General features: G+C 47.9%; 1 protein-coding gene and 1 pseudogene across 1 annotated transcript in view; one reads left to right on the top strand and one right to left on the bottom strand.

The window, feature by feature from the left end:
* Positions 1–15024: 15024 nt before the first annotated feature.
* Positions 15025–19470, bottom strand: LOC135269025 (large ribosomal subunit protein uL30-like; annotated as a pseudogene).
* A 1694-nt stretch (positions 19471–21164) lies between these two features.
* The window catches only part of ZC3H7A (zinc finger CCCH-type containing 7A), a 43279-nt gene continuing 41849 nt past the window's right edge, over positions 21165–22594 (top strand). The window contains exon 1 of the mRNA XM_064362494.1: positions 21165–21296. The gene's annotated coding sequence lies outside the window, so the exon portion shown is untranslated. The remainder of the gene's footprint in view (positions 21297–22594) is intronic.

The raw sequence follows: 22594 nt of genomic DNA on the forward strand, positions 1-22594 counted from the left end.
AAAACGTAGCCAGGCATGATGGCACATGCCTGTGGTCCAGCTACTTGGAAGGCAGAGGTGGGAGGATCACTTGAGCCTGAGAGGTTAAGATTGTCCCACTGCACTCCAGTCTGGACAAAAGAGCTAAACCTTGGTTTTTTTTTTTTTTTTAAAAAAGAGGCCGGGTGCGGTGGCTCAAGCCTGTAATCCCAGCACTTTGGGAGGCCGAGGTGGGCGGATCACGAGGTCAAGAGATCGAGACCATCCTGGCCAACATGGTGAAACCCCGTCTCTACTAAAAATACAAAAGAATTAGCTGGGCGTGGTGGCTTGAGCCTGTAGTCCCAGCTACCCGGGAGGCTGAGGCAGGAGAACAACTGCTTGAACCCGGGAGGCGGAGGTTGCACTGAGCTGAGATTGTGCCACTGCACTCCAGCCTGGAGCCCGGTAACAGAGCAAGACTCTGTCTCAAAAAAAAAAAAAAAAAAAAAAAAAAGGCCAGGTGCAGTGGCTCATGCCTGTAATCCCAGAACTTTGGGAGGCCAAGGAGGGTAGATCCCCTGAGGTCAGGAGTTCAAGACCATCCTGGCCAACATGGTGAAACCCTGTCTCTACTAAAAATACAAAAATTAGCCAGGCATGGTGGGAGGCACCTGTAATCCCAGCTACACAGGAGGCTGAGGCGGGAGAATCACTTGAACCTGGGAGGAGCTGAACTTCCTTATACATTTATTGGGACCCTCCTATGAATCTATAATCATCTCAAAATAAAAAGTTAAACACATTTTAAATAGTTTTACAAAACTATGTAAATGAAACAGAATACTCAATGTTCGTTTTTCTAATTTTACATTTGAAAGGGACCCCAAAATGTAGTTGTAATGATAAGAATTAACCACAAGATGGCAATAGTGGTCTATTATAGCCCTCTGAAACGCACAACCCCTGCCTCCCCGCCCCCCACGCCCCCAGAGCAAGAAGAGTTCTCGTGAAGAAAGGACGTGGCTATTTTTTTTTTTTTTTTTTAGCTGGAGTCTGGCTCTGTTTCCCAGGCTGAAGTGAAGTGGCACAATCTTGGCTCACTGCAACCTCCGCCTCCCAGGTCTAAGCGATTCTCCTGCCTCAGCCCCCCAGTAGCTGGGATTACAGGTGCCCACCATCACACCTGGCTAATTTTTGTATTTTTCATAGAGATGGAGTTTCGTTATGTTGGCCAAACTGCTCTCGAATTCCTGATCTCAAGGTGATCCACCTGCCTCGGCCTCCCAAAGTGCTGGGATTACAGGTGTGAGCCACGCGCCTGGCTAGATGTGGCTTTTTTTAAACTGCCATTTTTAACCATTGCTGTTTTTCTGATTGGAAGCACTGTAAAATCCCAATACCTTATCCTTTATTTTATTTATTTATTTATTTTTTTGAGATGGAGTCTCGCTTTGCTGCCCAGGCTGGAGTGCAATGGTGAGATCTTGGCTCACTGCAACCTCCACCATCCTGGTTCAAGCGATTCTCCTGCCTCAGCCTCCCAAGTAACTGGGATTACAGGCACCCGCTACCATGCCCAGCTAATTTTTGTATTTTTAATAGAGACGAGGTTTCACCATGTTGGTCAGGCTGGTCTTGAACTCCTGACCTCAAGCAATCCACCCGCCTCGGCCTCTCCCACAGTGCTGGGATTATAGGCATGAGCCACCATGCCAAGTTTATCTAATTCTTTTATAGGTGAAAATACAGAAACCATAAGAAAAGGACTAGCATTTAAAGGTGGCAAATGAGACATTCTCTAGAGGAATGTCACTTCTCAAAGTGTGGTTCCTGGAGCAGCAGAATTTATAAGAAGTGCAAAACCTCAGGCCTTTACCTAAACCTACCAAATTAGATTCTTTTTCTTTTATATTTTTAAGACGGAGTCTCACTCTGTCACCCAGGCTGGAGTGCAGTGGCATGATCTTGGCTCACTGCAACCCCTGCCTCCTGGGTTCAAGTGATTCTCCTGCCTCAGCCTCCTGAGAAGCTGGAGATTACTCTGTTGGAGTACAGGCGTGGGCCACCTTGCCTGGCTAATTTTGTATTTTTAGTAGAGCCAGGGTTTTATCATGATGTCCAAGCTGGCCTCGAACTCCTGATCTCAGGTAATCCGCCCACCCCAACCTCTCAAACTGCAGGATTACAGGTGTGAGCCACCACGACTGGCCAGATTCTTTACCTTTTTCTTTTCTTTCTTCTTCTTCTTTTTTTTTTTTTTTGTGATGGTGTCTCTTGTCACCCAGGCTGGGGTGCAGTGGTTCAATCTTGGCTCAGTACAATCTCCGCCTCCCAGGTTCAAGTGATTCTTCTGCCTCAGCTGCCCAAGTAGCCGGGATTACATGCACCCACCACCACGCCCAGCTGATTTGTTTTTAGTAGTAGAGACAACATTTCACCATGTTCGCCAGGCCAGTCTCGAACTCCTGACCTTAGATGATCCGCCCACCTCAGCCTTCCAAAGTGCTGGGATTACAGTCATGAGCCACTGCACCCAGTCCACCCAGTCCTGAATTAGGTTTTTTTTTTTTTTTTTGAGAGTGTCTCACTCTGTCACCCAGGCTGGAGTGCAATGGCCCCATCTCGGCTCACTGCAACCTCCGCCTCCCATGTTCAAGCAATTCTCCTGCCTCAGCCTCCTGATTAGCTGGGGTTACAGGTGCCCACCACCATGCCTGGCTAATTTTTGTATTGTTTAATAGAGACGGGATTTCACTATGTTGGCCTGGCTGGTCTTGAACTCCTGACCTCGTGATCCGCCCACCTCGGCCTCCCAAAGTGCTGAGACTACTGGCTTGAGCCACCTGGGCTTGAATTAGATTCTTAACAAGCTCAGCAGGATTCAGTGGCTGAATCCTGAATCCTAGCACTTTGGGAGGCCTAGGTGTGTGGAGGACCTGAGATCAGGAGTTCGAGACTAGCCTGGCCAAAATGGCGAAACCCCGTCTCTACTAAAAATACAAAAATTAGCCAGTCGTGGTGGCAGCTCCTGTAATTCCATCTATTCAGGAGGCTGAGGCAGGAGAATCGCTTGAACCCGAGAGGTGGAGGTTGCAGTGAGCCAAGATCTTGCACTCCAGCCTAGGTGACAGAGTGAGACTCCATCTCAAAAAAAAAAAAAAAAATTCATTGAATTGCCTTCATGAGGCATTTTTGCACTCCAATCTAGGTGATAGAGACTCCATCTCAAAAAAAAAAATTCATTTAATTGCCTTAATAAGGCAAATAATTTTCAGCGCTATTGCTTTTTTTCCCCCCTAAACTGTGGTTTTAAAAACTGCATACCCAAAATTTACCGGCAGAACTGCCGCTTTGTTTGTAAACACATTTAACTTTCCTCAGCTCTGGCTTCCTTGAGGGAAGGTTTGTTTCCTGCCTGATTATATCTTTTTTTTTTGGAGACAGAGTCTTGCTCTCTGGCCCAGGCTGGAGTGCAGTGATGTGATCTCAGCTCACTCACTGCAACCTCCACCTCCCAGGTTCAAGCAATTCTCTTGCCTCAGCCTCCCGAGTAGCTGGGATTACAGATGTGAGCCATGGGGCCCACCCTGATTAGATCTTATTGTCTATTCTTCCTTCCTCAGTTCTGCATATTGTTTCCTGGCCTTTTCTCTGATCTTATCAGCGATCACTTATTATCCTATCTTCTGCTTTACTTTCTCCTGAGCTGATCACGTCTCTCACCCTGACATCTTAATCGTGACATACATGTTATTTAACAAATGCTTGATTTTCATAACTAAATACAAAATGTCGCATGCATTCTTTTTGACATCCATGTCTTCCAAAAGCCTTCACATCGCATGGAAATCTTTTTTTTTTTTTTTTTTTTTCAGATGGGGTCTCACTCTGTCACCCATACTGGAGTGTACTGGAAAGATATTGGCTCACTGCAGCCTCTGCCTCCAGGGTTCAAGCAATTCTCCTATCTCAGCCTCCCGAGTAGCTGGGACAACAGGGATTCGCCACTACATCTGGCTAATTTTTGCATTTTTAGTAGAGATGGGGTTTTCATCATGTTGGCCTGGCTGGTCTCGAACTTCTGACCTTAGATGATCTGCCTGCCTGGGCCTCCCAAAGTGCTGGGATTACGGGCGTGAGCCACCATGCCTGGCCTCAAGGAACAATGTTCATAATCAGCTTCTTACCACCTTCCGTCAACCATCCGGCCTCCTGTCTTTTGGATTATTTCTCATTAGCAAACTTTTCATTTTTACAGAGTATTTGTATATAGGAATGAAAAATGGTAACTGGGCATGGTGGTTCACGCCTGTAATCCCAGTACTTTGTGAGGCCGAGGCAGGCAGATCACCTGAGGTCAGGAGTTCGAGACCAGCCTGACCAACACAGAGAAACTCTGTCTCTACTAAAAATACGAAATTAGCCAGGTGTAGTGGTGAGTGCCTGTAATCCCAGCAACTCAGGAGGCTGAATCAGGAGAATCGCTTGAATCTGGTAGGCAGAGGTTGCAGTGAGCCGACATTGCACCACTGCACTCCAGCCTGGGCAACAAGAGCGAAACTCTGTCTCAAAAAAAAAAAAAAGAAAGAAAGAAAGAAAGAAAAATGGTTTTCAGTAAATAGATGTATAGATATGCATCAATAAACACTAATGTAGTCAATAAAATTTTATATTGAACATCTATGTTCTGGTCACTATGAGATATAAAGTTTAGAACACAAGTTATAGCCCCTGCCTTCAGGAGCTTATAGTCTAGATAGGGAGGCAAAACTAAATCAATTATACAAACAAATGAAACTTGACACTTGTGCTCAGAGGGAGGTACCCAATGCCATGAGTGCCTCTTCTGGGGACCTCCTCAGGAAAGTTAGGGAAGATTTCCCTAAGAAAATGTCACCCAAAGAAGGGGAAGTCTTGAGTTCAATTTTGGACATGCTGTGTTAGCAATGCCTCTGAGATATCCAAAAAGAGATAAGTAGGCACCGGGTGTGGTGGCTCATGCCTGTAATCCCAGCACTTTGGGAGGCCGAGGCGGGCGAAATCACGAGGTCAGGAGTTAGAAAGCAGCCTGACCAACATGGTGAAAACCCACCTTTACTAAAAATACAAAAATTAGCTGGGCATGGTGGAATGTACCTGTAATCCTAGCTACTCGGGAGGCTGAGGCAGGAGAATCTCTTGCACCCAGGAGGCAGAGGCCTCAGTGAGAAGAGATAGTGCCACTGCACTCCAGCCTGGGCAACAGAAGGAGACTCTGTCTCAAAAAAAAAAAAAAGAGAGAGAGAGAGAGAAGTAAACAGTTGAACATGTAGGGTTGAGACTTTTAGAGGACAGATCCAGGCCAGAGACACACATGTAAGAGTACAGATGACAGCCAGGCATGGTGGCTCTCTCCTGTAATCCCAGCACTTTGGGAGGCCGAGGCAGGCAGACCATCTGAGGTCGGGAGTTCGAGACCAGTCTGACCAATACGGAGAAACCCCATCTCTACCGAAAATACTAAAAATTAGCCAGATGTGGTAGTGCATGCCTGTAATCCCAACTACTTGGGAGGCTAAGGCAGGAGAATAGCTTGAACTGGGAAGGCAGAGGTTGCAGTGAGCTGAGATCACACCATTGCACTCCAGCCTAGGCAACAAGAGAGAAACTCCATCTCAAAACAAACAAAAAACAGTGCAGATGACAGTTGAAGCCAGAAATGGGAAGGAGATTGCTTAGGTAAGTAGAGAATTGGAAGAAGAGAGGCTCTATGTTGGTTTGTTATTTTCTCTTACTAGAATCACTGCTTTGGAGATCTGTTCTGTTCAGCCAGAACCTTCTTCACGTACCAGAATCTTTCCTTTGAGGTGCTATCCTTCCATATTTTTTTTAGCAGTATTGACATTTTCCCTAGCTCTGGGGGTGAGTATGTAATTTAGGTCCAAGTCATCAATGTATAATAAAATTTTTGTTGTTGGTGATTTTTTTTTTTCCTTTTGAGACACCATTTCATTCTATTCCCCAGGCTGGAGTGCAATGGCGTGATCTCGGCTCACTGCAGCCTCCACCTCATCCGGGTTCAAGGGATTCTCCTGTCTCAGGCTCCCGAGTAGCTGGGATTACAGGTACCTACCACCACATCTGGCTAATTTTTGTACTTTTAGTAGAGACAGGGTTTTGTTGTGTTGGTTAGGCTGATCTCGAACTCCTAACCTCAAGTGAACCACCCATCTCGGCCTCAAAAGTGTTGGCATGAGCCACCGTTCCCGGCCTTAACATAATTGTTGACAACATAATTGTATAACCCGCCATGCCTTGCTTCGATGATTGATTCAGGATGGTCATGTTGAGGCAGGAGAATGAGGTCTGGAGGCAGGGAACCTAAAAACTTCCTAGAACTAGGCTGAGCGCAGTGGCTCACACCTGTAATCCCAGCACTTTGGGAGGCCGAGGCGGGCGGATCACCTGAGGTGAGGAGTTTGAGACCAGCCTGGCCAACATGGTGAAACCCCATCTCTATTAAGAATATAAAAATCAGCCGGGCGTGGTGGCTCAAGCCCGTAATCCCAGCACTTTGGGAGGCCGAGGCAGGTGGATCACGAGGTCAAGAGATCGAGACCATCCTGGTCAACATGGTGAAACCCCGTCTCTACTAATACAAAAAATTAGCTGGGCATGGTGGCACGTGCCTGTAATCCCAGCTACTCGGGAGGCTGAGGCAGGAGAATTGCCTGAACCCAGGAGGCGGAGGTTGCGGTGAGCCGAGATCGCGCCATTGCACTCCAGCCTGGGTAACAAGAGCGAAACTCCGTCTCAAAAAAAAAAAAAAAGAATATAAAAATCAGCTGAGTGTGCTGGTGGGCACCTGTAGTCCCAGCTACTTGGGAGGCAGAGGCAGGAGAATCGCTTGAACCTGGGAGGCACAGGTTGCAGTGAGCCAAGATCCTGCCATTGCACTCCATCCTGGGCAACAAAGCGAGACTCTGTCTCGAAAAATAAATAAACACATACATAATAAAAATAAAAAACTTCCTAGAAGGGGAAAACCCTAACTTTCATTTTTTCGTCTGAGATGCAGTTCAGTGGCCCGATCTTGGCTCACTGCAACCTCCACCTCCTGGGTTCAAGCAATTCTCCTGCCTCAGTCTCCCAATTAGCTGGGATTACAGGCATCTGTAATTTTTGTGTTTTTAGTAGAGATGGGGTTTCACCGTGTTGGCCAGGCTGGTTGAACTCCTGACCTCGTGATCCACCCACCTTGGCCTCCAGAAGTACTAGGATTACAGGCGTGAGCCACTTCGGCTGGCCAAAACCCCAACTTTCTGTGCCCAAGTAAGTAACTTTGTAAGTTCATGTCTGCTATAGCAGGAAACATCCTCTTCATTTGCAAAGGGTGTATACCAAATAAGTAACTTCGTTACTTCACTTTATCCTCTTCATTTACATAGGGCATACCCAGGAACCAATGGTAAACCTCTGAAGGGTATTTAAACCCTAGAAAATTCTGTCACCAGCAATCTTCAGCCACTTCCTCTAACCTGCTCCCCACTCTGTGGTGTGTGCTTTCCTTTCAGAATATCTGTGCTTTTCTTTCATTGCTTTGTTTGTGTGTTTCATCCAATTCTTTATTCAAAATGTCAAGAACCTGGACACCCTCCACAGGTAACAGTGTGACCCAGTTCTGGCCAATGAGTCAGGTCCAGGTATTTATGGAAATGTTTGTAAGAGCAAGGCTTTGTGGGAGTTGCTGAGAAAATAATGCTGAAGCCTGCAACTGCTGGCAGTTATACTGTCCCGAGGAGAGGGTCAGCCTGAGAATGGAAAGCAGAACTGACAGATGGAGAGAGAATGCCTGAGTTTCTGATGATACTGACACCAGACTTACCTGGACAATTAAGTTTTTCTGTTTGTTTGTTTGTTTGTTTTTTGAGACGCAGTCTCACTCTGTCGCCAGGCTGGAGTGCAGTGGCATGATCTTGGCTCACTGCAGCCTCAGCCTCCCGGGTTCAAGTGATTCTCCTGCCTCAGCCTCCTGAGTAGCTGAGACTATAGGTGTCCGCCACCACGCCCAGTTAATTTTTGTATTTTTAGTAGAGATGGGGTTTCACCATGTTGGCCTGAATGGTGTCGATCTCCTGACCTGATCTGCCCTTGTCCGCCTCCCAAAGTGCTGGGATTACAGGCATGAGCCACCGTACCCGGCCCTGGACAATTAAGTTCTAGGAGCTCATAAATTTCCTTTCTTCCCCCTAACCTTGTTTAATCAGAGCTCACTACTTAAAGTCTCTTATAACTAAAAAATTCTTTTTCTTCATTTTTTTGAGATGGAGTCTTGCTCTGTTGCCCAGGCTGGAGTGCAGTGGTACAATCTCAGCTCACTGCAACCTCTGCCTTCCGGGTTCAAGTGATTCTCCTGCCTCAGCCTCCCTGGTAGCTGGGATTACAGGCTTGCATCACCAACCCAGCTGATTTTTTTTGTGTTTTTAGTAGATAGGGTTTTACCATGTTGGCCAGGTTGGTCTTGAACTCCTGATCTCAGGTGATCCACCTGCCTCGGTCTCCCAAAGCACTTGGATTACAGGCGTGAGCCACTATGCCCAGCCAAAAAATTCTTGACATGTACACTCATAACGCCTTGAAAGAAAATACCAGTGAAGTGCTTGAAAGGGATCTGGCCCCCAAAGGGTATTTGAATCACTAAGACTTGGGCTCCTTCTGGTAAGATTTCACCTATAATATTCTAGTTCGAATCTGGTTAGAGCAACTTCATTGCCAGATTTTGACATCCTCCTAGCAAAAAAGGTGCCAAACCACTGTCATACGTTCTGTGGATAAATTAGCATATTTTATTTTATTATGTTTTGAGATGGAGTCTCACTGTGTTCCCCAAGCTAGGATGCAGTGGTGAGATCTCGGCTCATTGCAACCTCTACCTCCCAGGTTCAAGCAATTCTCCTGCGTCGGCCTCCTGAGTAGTTGGGATTACAAACTAGTGCCACCACACCTGGCAAATTTTTGTATTTTTGGCAGAGACTGGGTTTCACCACGTTGGTCAGGCTGGTCTCAAACTCCTGACCTTACCATCCACCCACCTCAGCCTCCCACAGTGCTGAGATTTCAGGCATGACCCACCGTTCCTGGCCCAATTAGCAGATTCTAAATCCTTTCCCTGATCCAAGCTGGGAAAAAAGACTTGACTGATTCTGCAGAAGAGGTGGAAAAAACTAACATTGGAACTGAGAAGCACTAAGAAATCTACCCTGAACCCAAGACTACTGAAAACCTAGTTGTATATATTTTGGAAAAAAAAAAATACTGGCTCTAAGTCCATCTTATAATGAATGTATATGAAATAAACATATATGAACATTTTGGTTTTATCTTTTTCTTCCAAAAGGGAACCTACATACACACACACACACACACACACACACACACACACGTGCATGCTGGGATATTTAGTTCTCTGCACGTATGCACTTACAGTGGTGCATGCTCACAGAAATACCTTTGTTTTTGTTTTCTTTTTGAGATGGAGTCTCGCTCTTGTCACCAAGGCTGGAGTGCAATGGCGCCATCTCAGCTCACTGCAACCTCCACCTCCCAGGTTCAAGTGATTTTCCTGCCTCAGCCTCCCGAGTAGCTGGAATTACAGGCACCCGCCACCACGCCCAACTAATTTTTTTGTATTTTTAGTAGACATGGGGTTTCACCATGTTGGCCAGGCTGGTCTCTAACTCCTGACCTCAGGTGCTATTCCCACCTCACCCTCCCAAACGGCTAGGATTACAGGCGTGAGCCACTGCCCCTGGCCAGAAATACCTTTTGTAATGAAGGCACATACCTTAAATATTACACTTGAAGGATGAATGGTGTTAGGAAGCAGAGGTGGCTGAGGTTATTCGTTTTCATGTCCTTCTAATTAATTTTTTGTGACAGTTCACATTCATAGCACTATCAGATTACCAGGATTTTGATTTAACATTCACATTTATTCCTTTTTTGCAAATGTGTCTTAGAAATCTGTTGATTTAAAATTTTCCTACAAATCCATCTAGAACAGCAGAGGTAGGTCTGGGCTAAGTACATTGTTTTTTTTTTTTTGAGATGGAGTCTCATTCTGTCACCCGGCTGGAGTGCAGTGGCGCAATCTCGGCTCACTGCAGCCTCTGCCTCCCAGGTTCAAGCGATTCTCCTGCCTCGGCCTCACGAGTAGCTGGGATTACAGACATGTGCCACCACGTCCAGCTAATTTTATAATTTTAGTAGAGACGGTGTTTCACCAAGTTGGCCAGGCTGGTCTCGAACCCCTGACCTCAGGTGATCCAACTGCCTCGGCCTCCCAAAGTGCTGGGATCACAGGCATGAGCCACCACACCCAGCCTGCTAAGTACATTTTATAACAGCTTCCCAGAGGGAACGTGGCTTTGGATGTGTTCTTGGAAATATTTGTGTGGTTACTTAACGGAAGACTTATGTATTTTTTTATGTTTATGGTTTCTGCGAATTTCCAAATATGCCTTGGCTCCCTGCCAAATGATATAAAAATCTGAGTAAAATTTATGATCTTTGAACATGTTAAAAAAAAAAAGAAGTTAGCATAATATTGTTGATTAGTTGAATTAAAGGAGCTTGACAGTAGTTTCCTTTGAGGTGATTAGTATCTTTTAATCTGCGGTGTCAGTGGGGTATAGTCTTCTGATTTTAAGGTTTTAAGTTATCACTTGCATATCCTGACATTTCGCATATTTAAAGACAAAGGTCAGCTGGGTGCAGTGGCTCACTCCTGTAATCCCCGCACTTTGGGAGGCTGAGGCAGGCGGATCACACAGTCAAGAGATGGAGACCTTCCTGGCCAAGATGGTGAAACCCCGTCTCGACTAAAAATACAAAAATTAGCTGGGTGTGGTGGCACACACCTGTAATCCCAGCTACTTGGGAGGCTGACACAGGAGAATCGCTTGAACCCAGAAGGCAGAGGTTTCAGTGAGCTGAGATCACGCCACTGCATTCCAGCCTGGCGACAGAGCAAGACTCTCTCTGGTTAAAAAAAAAAAAAAAAAAGACAAAGGTCTCAGACCCTGCACCCCAATGTATCAGGTTCCCTTAATCTGTGTTTTTGCTTCTTTCTATTCTATGGTTCATTTCCCAAATCCACGTTTGGGAATCTTCAAACAGCATGTTTAATTTTTCTTAAAATTTTTTTTGTGACTGAGTTTTGCTCTTGTTGCCCAGGCTAAAGTGTAGTGTTGCAGTCTTGGCTCACTGCAACCTCTGCCTCCCAGGTTCAAGTGATTCTCCTGCCTCAGACTCTTAAGTAGCTGGCATTACAGAAATGCGCCACCATGCCTGGCTACTTTTATATTTTTAGAGACAGGATTTCACCATATTGGCCAGGCTGGTCTCGAATTCCTGACGTAGGTGATCTGTCCACCTTGGCCTCCGAAAGTGCTGGAATTACAGGCATGAGCTACTGTGCCCGGTCTCACAGTGATTATTCAACAGAAATGTAATATTAAACTTTGCAGGCAACACATTAAGATTTCCAGGAGTACTGACAAAATTCAATGCATGTGACCTGTCAAAGTGTCCTGAGGCCATTTGGCAAAGATTGAGCACATTTTGAGTACTAAATGTTTCTTTTCTAAATGTTTTCCTAAATGTTTCTTTCATATTTTGAGTGCTGGAAAATGGAAGGTACTTCTTTCCTGGTACAGGTCTGTAATATTTGCAAACAGGTCATTTTTGTTATTTGTTCTTATTTGAGGTTGGTCCTGTGGTCAATTCATTTCAGTAGGTAACATGGTGCTAATGGCCCCCAGATGGTGGGCGTGTCTCTTAAGCTTCATTTTTAAGGCAGAGACTCCTGACCATTTCTCCACCTCAGCGCACCTGAGGGATCTGTGACCCTCCATCCTCCCAGTCAGGAACATCTTCTTCCAAGGCAGTCACTCCCGGGGGTCTGGGGAGCATGCCTTGCAATTTCTGGGGATGGGGTATGCGTGCAAGTACCCCTTCCTATTCCAAAGATTACTGCTGGAAAGATTACTCCATTCATAGCGGAAAGTATAATAACTCCTAGGGTGGGCATGGTGGCTCACACCTATAATCCCAGAACTTTAGGAGGCCAAGGTGGGCAGATTGCTTAAGCCCAGGAGTTCGAGACCAGCCTGGGCAACATGGCAAAACCCTGTCTCTATCAAAAAATATAAAAATTAGCCGGGCACGGTGTTGTGGGTGCCTGTAGTCACCACTGCTCAGAAGGCTGAAGTGGGAAGGCTGCTTAAGCCCCAGGAGGCTGAGGTTGCAGTGAGCTGTGATTGTGCCACGTGCCCTAGTCTAGGCGAGGGGGGAAAAAAAAGGATCTGCTATTTATTGAACAGTCTCTGTGCCAGGTGGTTTATATATGTTATTTAATCATCACTGTGCCAGAGGGATCATTAGCCACATTTAAAGATGAACTCAAGTCTCTGAAAGATACTTGCCTGGGGCCACCCAGATGGGTAAAGAGTGAGGACTCTCCTGCAGGCTTCCCAGACTCGAAAGCCCCTTTTTCCACAATTGCTTTACCTACTCATAACATCTTAAATGTTCACCTTGTACTTATTTGGGAGAGCTTAAATGAGTCACTATGTTTATCACAATACAAAACACCTTTTTCCTTTGGGAGGAACTTAAGTTGTGTGTGCCTGTGTGTATGTGTGTGTGTGTGTTTGTGTGTACTTTTTTTTTTTTTTTGAGATGGAGTCTTGCTCTGTTGCCCAGGCTGGAGTGTACTGCCACAATCTCAGCTCACTGAACATCCCCCTCCTGGTTTCAAGTAATTCTCTTGCCTCAGTCACCGAGTAGCTGGGACTACAGGCATCCACCACCCTGCCAGGCTAATTTTTGTATTTTTAGTAGAGATGGGGTTTCATCATGTTGGCCAGGCTGGTCTTAAATACCTGACCACAGTGACCTGCTTTCCTTGGCCTCCAAAAGTGCTGGGATAACAGGTATGAGCCACTGCAACCAGCACAGTGAATATATTTTTAAAAACCGGACACTTTTGCTATGTGTGCATGCCAGCTCCTGCTGAAAATCTCAGATAACTTTGTACATAATGCTGAACTGCCACTGTGGAAGCTGGTATCCAGGGACCGCATAGGCCAAGAAGTAATTCCCAATTTTTTTGATTGGTGCTAGGAGATGGGTTATTTTACTGAGACACTTAATTTGGTGCCCAGCTGAAGGGAAAACTAAGGCAACCTGAAATAATCCTATATACTGACTCCTAATACACCTGCGAACAGGTACGACATGCAGAGGCGTGGAGGATTCAAGGCGAGCAAGAAGGCTGAACTCGAAAGCTAATATATCGAAGTAAAACCAAAAGCAAAGGAAACAGCAGCCCTTGTTTTCTTTTCTTTTTTTTTTTTAATTAAAAATGACTGTGGTGTGTGCCTGCAGTCCCAGCTACTCAGGAGTCTGAGGTGGAAGCACTGCTTAAGCCCAGGAGATTAAGGCTGCAGTGAGCTGTAATTGATCAGGCCATTGCATTTCAGCCTGGGCAACTGAGAGAGGCCCTGTCTTTTTTTTCTTTGTTTTTTTTTTTGAGACAGAGTTTCGCTCTTGTTGCCCAGGCTGGAGTGCAATGGTGTGTTCTCGGCTCACAGCAACCTCCGCATCCTGGGTTCAAGAGATTCTCTTGCCTCAGCCTCCTGAGGAGCTGGGAGTACGGGCATACGCCATCATGCCCGGCTAATTTTGTATTTTTAGTAGTGACAAGTTTTCTCCATATTGGTCTGGCTGGTCTCAAACCCCCAACCTCAGGTGATCACCCACCTTGGCCTCCCAGAGTGCTGGGATTACAGGTGGAAGGCACCCCACCTAGCCCCATCTATGTATTTTTTTATTCCTGCTGCACCCGCCCACCCCATCTGTATTTTTTATGGCATTCGCTACAATATCTGGTGACTAGCTCATAACTTCCATCAATGGATCTAGAAGGTCTGTCCTAAGATCTATCCATATCTTTAGTTTTTAAGACAGAAGGTGCAAGTGGGTGTGTCATGGGCTCAATGCTGCCTATGGACATGCCTTATTTGTACTGTATAGTGTTTTTTTTTCTACTTAGCTTTTCAAAATAGGGATATTTGTTGTAATAAAATCCCGATTTCTGGATAATCTTTAAATATGCCTGGAATTTCTGGCAAAGCTGCATTTGTAGACCACAGGGCAACAAGGGAGAGGGCTGGGAAGCAGTTGTTACCTTAGCTAGTGTGGGCAGAGTGCTCTCCAGTCTACCGAGTGCCAGTGACGCCAGTGCAGGCTCCACTCATTAGGTCACTGCTGGACCCCTACAGGAATGAATCTGCAACCCCTTTTGTATGACTTGGCTTCCTCGCCATCTCCTTTAATTAATTAAAAAATTATTTTTTGAGACAGAGGCTGGAGTACAGTGGTGTAATCTAGACTCACTGCAACCTCTGCCTCCCGGGTTCAAGTGATTCTCCTGCCTCAGACTGCCGAGTAGCCGGGATTACAGGCACGCACCACCATGCCTGGCTAATTTTTGTATTTTTAGTAGAGTTTTGCTATGTTGGCCAGGTTGATCTTGAACTCCTGACCTCAGGTGATCTGCCCACCTTGAGCCTCCCAAACTGCTGGGATTATAGGTGAGCCACTGTGCCTGGTCAAAATTACATGTTTATCTAAAAAATGAAACAAACAAACAAAAAACAAAAACCTGCTCCTTGCAGAGGAGGGCTACTCCACAGGCAGTGTGCCCAGAATAGCCTGTCACCATCTCCTTTATGGTGTCTTTTCTTCACAGCATTCATTGATAACCACCCTGTCTCCTTCTCAATCTAACATCTATGTCAGATCTTTAAGTACCGATTGCTTCTACGTCTTTCCCCTTCTTCTGCCTTTTTTTTTTTTTTTTAAATTGAGAGCAGGTACTGTTTATTAACTGACCAGGTTAGAAAAATAATCATGGGAGACACCTTGGTTTATTCTTTTTTTTTTTTTTTTTTTTGAGACGGAGTTTTGCTCTAGTTACCCAGGCTGGAGTGCAATGGCCCGATCTCGGCTCACCGCAACCTCTGCCTCCTGGGTTCAGGCAATTCTCCTGCCTCAGCCTCCTGAGTAGCTGGGATTACAGGCATGCACCACCATCACCACCATGCCCAGCTAATTTTTTTGTATTTTTAGTAGAGATGGGGTTTCACCATGTTGACCAGGATGGTCTCGATCTCTTGACCTCGTGATCCACCCGCCTCGGCCTCCCAAAGTGCTGGGATTACAGGCGTGAGCCCCTGCGCCCGGCAGTTTATTCTTCTAATAAGCCTGTTGATCTGATCCTCCCTGTTGCCTGCATCTCCACCTTCTACAAAATGGGTGGTCTTTTTCTTCATTCCACCCCATGGAGAAGATAATTTAAAGGGCCACAGGAATTTATTTGCTTCTTTGAAGCATTTTCCAACAGTATAGGTCTCATGAATCAGATCCTCCATGCAGATGATGCCATATTTTCCAAGAGATCAAGCAATCAGAGCGTTACCTGTCAAAGCAATTAGCTTCTTTTTGATTTTGCCATAACCACGTTTGTAGATTAGTTCATTTACTGACTTCAGATTTGGGTACCCCGATGCAATATATGGCTCTACAATCCTCAGCATGTTAAGTGCAGCCTCGTTGAGCTTCACAAAGTTTCCATTGAAGATCTGACGAAGGCGAAGAAGCTGCAACACCTTTCGGACCTTTGGGCTCACACCATCGATACCTATGATGCTGATGACAAACGCCAGTTTGGGTTCTGCAGGTACATAGAAGTCGCCAGCTTCCCTTGCCATCCTCGCCATTCGAATTTCAGTTCTGTACATCTGCCTATATTCCTTGTGATAATGCTTCGCTTTTTCATAGATGAGCTTCCTCCTTGCCTTTCGAAGCATCTTTTGGGCAAACTTCTTTCTCAGGCGCTTGATCTTCAGCTCTGCGAAATTCCTTCGCTTTTTCTTAAGGGTTTCTGGCACAGCAGGAACCTTCTTCTTCTCTTCTACACCCTCCATGGTTCCAGCCAGAAAAAGAGGAAGTCGGCGCATGCCTTTTTTTTTTTTTTTGGAGAGATGTTGTCTCGTCATGGTGCCCAAAGTAGTTTTGAACTCTTGGCCTCAAGCAATCCTTCTGCTTCAGCTTTCCAAAATGCTGGGATGACAGGTGGAGCCACTGTGCCTGGCTGCTGCCCACCCCCACTTTTTCTTTAGCATCCCCTAACACACTCTGTGATTTACTTACATTGTTTGTTGTCTGTTTCACTCTCCTGGAATGTAAACTTCATGAGGATAATGATCTTGGTTCTGTACACTGACACATCCCATGCATCTAGAATAGTATCTGGCACAGAGCAAGTGCTCTGTAAATATTTCTGGAGAGACTGAAGAGGTCACTCCTAGGTGGCTCCACAGACTCCTGTGCCTACCCTGGCCACCCCTAAAATCACTGATGCACAGAGTCTGTCCCCTCGACCTGACTGTAGGCTGGTTGAGAGCAGGAATCTTGTCTTATCCAACTTTGTAGCCTCAGGTGCCTTGCACAAGGCATGGGGCATATGATAGGTCCTTAGAGAGTGTACCTATCAGTGTAATATCCAATGAAGAAAGTGAAAATTTCTCTCACTAGAGTGGAAGCCTGAGGAATGACTCAGTCTATTTTCCTTAGCACAATAGTGCCCAGTGCTGCCAGGGGTCGGGGAATACATAGTGTCATTACCTCAACAAGAGGTGGAGATGGGATCCCAAGAAGCAGGCCCCCCCATACAAAGACGTCCTTTACTTTGCTCTCTGCGGTAAGCAGAATAATGGCTCCCCAAAGATGTCTACATGCTAACCCCAGTAACCTGTTGCCTGGCAAAAGGGAGTTTGCTGTTGTGATTAAGCTACGATCTTGAGATGAGACCATCTTAGATTATCCAGGTGGACCCAAAGCAATCACAAGAGCTTTTTTTTTTTTTTTTTTGAGATGGGAGTCTCCCTTTGTTGCCCAGGCTGGAGTGCAGTGGCATGATCTTGGCTTACTGCAACCTCCATCTCTCAGGTTCAAGTGATTCTCCTGCCTCAGCCTTCCAAATAGCTGGGATTACAGGGGCCTGCCAAAGTGCTAAGATTACAGGTGTGAGCCACCGTGCCAGGCCTTTTTCTTCTCTACCTACCCCATTGCATTAGGGTATCTCCTACTCACGCTTCTAATCAGATCTTAGCCTTAAACTCACTTAAGTCGTCCACTCCAGAAGTATTTAAGGGGTGCTAGGCACTATCAAGGTGCTGAGAATATAGGACAAAAGAAGCCGGGCTGGGCCAGGCAGGGTGACTCACACCTGTAATCCTGGCACTTTGGGAGGCTGAGGCAGACGGATCACCTGAAGTCAGAAGTTTGAGATCAGCCTGGCCAACATGGTGAAACCCCATCTCTACTAAAAATACAAAAATTAGCCAGGCAGGGTGGTGGACACCTGTAATCCCAGCTACTCGGGAGGCTGAGGCAGGAGAATTGCTTGAATCCAGGAGGCAGAGGTTGCAGTGAGCCAAGATTGTGCCATTGCACTCCAGCCTGGGCAACAAGAGCAAAACTCCGTCTTGAAAAAACAAAAAAGTAACAGGGTCTCTGCTTTCCTGTAGGGGTGGAGGCAGACCACAAACAAGAGCCCAAATGCCTGAGACAGGAACAGCACTGGGTGGTCAAAGGAGGATGGAAAAAGCCAAACAACAGCTAAAACAGGAACTAGGCGAAGAAACCACAGGATAACAGAAAACCCAAGGGAAAGAGGATGGCCAAAACTCAGCCAGGGTGGCATGTCCATGTTTCTTCCAGGCAAACCCAAATAAGGAAGAAAAGGAGTAGTAACTGGGGTGGAGGTCCCTGAAATCCCCTCCTTTTCCAGAAAGCCTAATGATAATTCCATCTTGTGATTAAAAAAAAAAAACACCCATAAAATTAGAAACTCAAACTCTGTTATGAGAGACTCATTTTCACAGGCATGCCTGCACTTCTCTCTCTCTCTTTTTTTTTTTTTAAGTTTTTGAGACAGTCTGGCTCTGATGCCAGGATGGAGTGCAGTGGCGTGATCCTCAGCTCACTGCACCCTCTGCTTCCTGGGTTCAAGCGATTCTCCTGCCTCAGCCTCCCATGTGGCTGGGACTACAGCTCATGCCACCACCCAGCGAATTTTTGTATTTTTAGTAGAGATGGGGTTTCACCATCTTGGCTAGGATGGTCTCAATCCCTTGACCTCGCGATCGGCCCGCCTTGGCCTCCCAAAGTGCTAGGATTTCAGGCGTGAGCCACTGTGGCTGGTGCACTTCTCTCTTAAATGTATATATTCACTTCGCAATAAAAGCTTCTTGCAGCTGGGTGCAGTGTCTTATATATCTGTAATCCCAGCACTCTGGGAGGTTGAGGTGGGACTGCTTGACCCCAGGAGTTTGGGACCAGCGTGGGTAACATGGCAAAACCCTGTCTCTAAAAAAAAAAAAAAATTGTCCCAGGTCCCAGCTACAGCTATTCAGGAGGCTGAGGTGGGGGAATCACCTGAGCCTGGAAGATCAAGACTACAGTCAGCCATGATTTTGCCTTTGTATGCCAGCCTGGTGATAGAGTGAGATGATTCTGGTTTTTTTTTTTTTTTTTTTAGCTTCTTGCCCTTTGCTTCACTCTAACTCATTCTTGAATTCTTTCTCTCCATGGTGTTAAGAACCTGAAAACTGGCTGGAGCTGGGGTCTCAAAGGCATCCAGAGACCTCCTGAGCCTTCTGGCAACAGGACTAGACAAGGTCATTTCAGATCACAATGACTGCCTGTAAGATCAGATAGGGCTATGTGTTACTGAGCAACGTTTAAATGGGCTGTTAGGAAAGACCTCTCCGTGAGAGGCTGTTGGAGCTGAGGCCTGAATGATGAGGTGGGTTCTCTGGCCATGAGAAGAATCTACCCCTTGTTTTTGAGATGGAGTCTTGGTCTGTCACCCAGCCTGGAGTGCCAGTGGTGCAATCACGGCTTGCTGCAACCTCTGCCTCCCAAGTTCAAGTGATTCTCCTGCCTTGGCCTCCCCAGTAGCTGAGATTACAGGCGCCCACCACCATACCTGGATAATTTAATAGAAACATAGTTTTACCATGTTGGCCATGAACTCCTGACCTCATGATCTACTCCCCTCAGCCTCCCAAAGCGCTGGGATTACAGGCCTGAGCCACTATGCCCAGCCTAATCCACCCTTTTCTTAGAGGAGCTTCCCTAAAACCATAGCCCATCAGTTCTCCTTCAATATTTCTGTTGCTGCAGTTACCTGCAGGTGTTACGGACTGAAACACTTCCCAGTCCCCACACCTGCCCAACACAGTCCGTATGTTGAAGCCCTAACCCTATATGACTATTTGAATAGGGCCTTTTAGGAAGTAATTAGGGTTAAATGAAGTCATAGGGTCCCTAATATGACTATTTGAATAGGGCCTTTTAGGCAGTCATTGTCCTTAAAAGGACAACAGTTTTATGAGATTAGGGCCCCACCCTGTGACTTCCAATGACTTCACTGGAAGTCACAGGGTGGGGCCCTAATCTGATAAAACTGTAGTCCTTTTAAAAGAAAGGAAGACAAATTAGGGATTCCTGCTCACAGACAAAAGGCCGCATGAGGACACAGTGAAAAGAAGGCTGTTTGCATGTCAGGATGAGAGGCCTCACCAGAAACCAGCCCTGCCAGTACCCGGACCTTAGACTTCCAGCCTCTAAAACGGTGAGAAAGGTTGGGCGCGGTGACTCAGGAGTCTGAGACTGGCTTGACCAACATGGAGAAACCCCGTTTCCACTAAAGATACAAAATTAGCTGGGCGTGGTGGTGGTGCATGCCTGTAATCCCAGCTACCCGGGAGGCTGAGAGGCAGGAGAATCGCTTGAACCCAGGAGGCGGAGGTTGCAGTGAACCGAGATAGCGCCATTGCACTCCAGCCTGGGCAACAGCAGCAAAACTCTATCTCAAAAGAAACAAAAAACAGAGAGAAAATAAATTCCTGTTGTCTAAGCTGCCTGGTCTGGGGTATTTTGTCATGGCAGCCTGAGCTAATACTCTGGTTTGTAAATCTACATGACACAGACCCATGGAAGAGCCACTTTAGCTAGTGTCCCCGCTTCTCTTGTCCCTCTTACAGCCCATTCTCTGCACAGTAGCTGGAGATAACTTAATATAAATCAGACCTTGGAACTCCCGATTCAGACTCAGTGAATGACCCCCATCCACACCAAACTCCAAATTCCACATGGCAGCCCCTCTGACTCACAGATCTTTCTACCCCCTGGCACATATCAGCCAAGGAGGCCTTCCCTGTTATCCAGACACCAAGGTCCAGCCTCAGGGCCTTTGCACTGTTTACTGCCTGGGGACCACTTCCCGCATGGCTGCATGGCTGTCACCTCCTAAGAGGCTTTCCTGTCACATCTTCCTGCTTGAATTTCTTCGGTCTTCACGGTCCAAAACGGTCTTCTCTGGGCGCTTGTCGGTCCAGATCTCGCCCTCCATCCTATGGCGCAGGCACCCTGCCGCGCCCACTGCTGAGCTGGGCATTTTACAAGACGCCGTGCCCGCAGCGGGGCACCTGGCCGTAAAATGCAGGTGGACGAGGCGGCGTTTGGGCTGGGGCCTGAAGGACAGGGATCCAGGTGCTGCAAGAGCCAGCAGATGGAACTGGAACGAGGCTGTCTGCGGATGCCCGGCTGCCGCTGGGCTCCGCGCCTCCGTTCCTCATCCGCAGGAATGGGAACAATCACGGTTGTTCTGAGGATGCAGTAACCCTTCGCAAGCAGGGCGCCCCGATGAGGACTCGCCAAGCAAAGCAGGCTCCAGGGTGAGCTTCCTGATGCCGACTGTAGCTCCTCTCCCCGCTGGACGCTGCTCCACCTCCCCGCGCTTCTGCTCAGGCCGCCGCCGGCTGAAGCCCAGAAAACCCAGGCGCTGGTTAATCCGTCTTGAGTCCCAGCACGTCCAGTGCGCAACGTTGGCCTTCCCATTGGCTCACCCGGTGGGCCGCGCGTCGACGCCGGGGCTCCGGATTGAACGGCGCGCCCAGATCCCCGCCCCCGGCCCGACGTGGCGCCACCGCCCCCAGCCCGTAGCTCCGGTGTAGCCAATGGCGGCGTCTCCCGGGCGGCGAGCGCGGCCTCCCGCCGCCAGAGGGCGCCGCCGCGAGCACAGCCGAGCCGCCGCCGCCGCTAACCGAGAGAGAGCTGCGAGCGAGCAGCCAGGCCCCGCAGCCGCCGCCGCCGCCGCCCGCCCGCCGCCGCCCGCCTCCGCCTGCCTTCCGCCGCCGGCCGGCGCGTCGTCCCCACAGGTAGGAGTAGGTGGGCGCCGCCGGGGATGAAGCAAGCGCGCGCCCCCGCGCTCCTGCACGCGCGCGCGCGCGCCGCCGCCTCGTGCTCGCGCGCGGCCGTTAACGGACGGCGGGGCGGGGGAGGGGCGACGATCGGGGGACCGCGGACACGAGAGGACCCTGATGGGAGCGGGGCCCCGGCCGGCCCGCGCGGAGGGGCGGGTGGGCGCGCCTTCCCCTTCCCCCACCGAGAATAACGTGACCCACTTCTGCCTGCCATCCCTCGGCAAAATGTCTCCTTTTTGGTTATTTCACTAAAAACATTTTTTTTGTTGTTATTTCTGCCTGACCTGGTGATCGCGGGGACCCCGATTCATCGTCTTGGGTTTGGGGGCGGAGAGGGTGCCGGCGGAGGGCTTGGCTTATTAATTTTGGGCTCATCCCTTTTTTTCACCCCCCTTTCTTCTTCTTTTTTTATTTTTTCGCGCGGGGCGCAGCTCTGGGCCGGGCGGGGCGAGGCCTCGGGGTCCGTGGAGGTGGGGGTGCCTCCTGGGAGGACCCGGACCTGTCAGTTCCCATTAGCGGGGCTTCCGGTGAGGCCTCGGCAGCGCAGGGGTGGGGCCGCCTGCGGCCCGGCGGGAGTCTCAGAGGTCGCGCCTGCGTTGGGACTGGGTGGATTTGCAAGGAGTTGGGTATTCTCCTGTCCCCACCTGTCTAGGGATGAAAAGGAGGTGCCCATATTCGGTACTGAACCACCAAGAACCTGCCATGGCCAGTACGGTGGCCACTGACCCCCGGCCGTTTGGGACGATGGAGCCCGTGAAATGGGTGGAGTTTGAGTTGTGGTCCCAGCGGTGAAACGTACATCTGGTTTTAAATACTTAGGATGAGAAAGAACATAAAAGATGTCCTTGGTAATCTTTTATACTCAAGTGCTTGTTGAGATGGCCATGTTTGGGGCAAATTGGATTAACGAAAATAATCTGTCATTAAAGTTAATCTTGGCAGGGTGCAGTAGCTCATGCCTGTCATCCCAAAAGTTTGGGAGGCTGAAGCAGGAGGTTTGCTTGAGTGCAGGAATTCAAGACCAGCCTGGGCAACATGGTGAGACCCCTGTCTCTACAAAAAATACAAAAAATTAACCTGGCCTGGTGGTGCATGCCTGTAGTTAGCTACTCGGGAGGGTAAGGTGGGAGAATCCGCTACTCGGGAGGCTGAGGTGGGAGAATCCCTGGAGTCCAGGAGATTTAGGCTTCAGGGAGCCAAGATGTGCCATTGTGCTCCAGCCTGGGTGATAGACTGAGACGCTGTCTCAGAAC

This window comes from Aotus nancymaae, unplaced genomic scaffold (assembly GCF_030222135.1).
Source record: "Aotus nancymaae isolate 86718 unplaced genomic scaffold, 86718_ANA_hifiasm-v0.15.2.pri h1tg000049l, whole genome shotgun sequence".
Classification (NCBI taxonomy): domain Eukaryota; kingdom Metazoa; phylum Chordata; class Mammalia; order Primates; family Aotidae; genus Aotus; species Aotus nancymaae.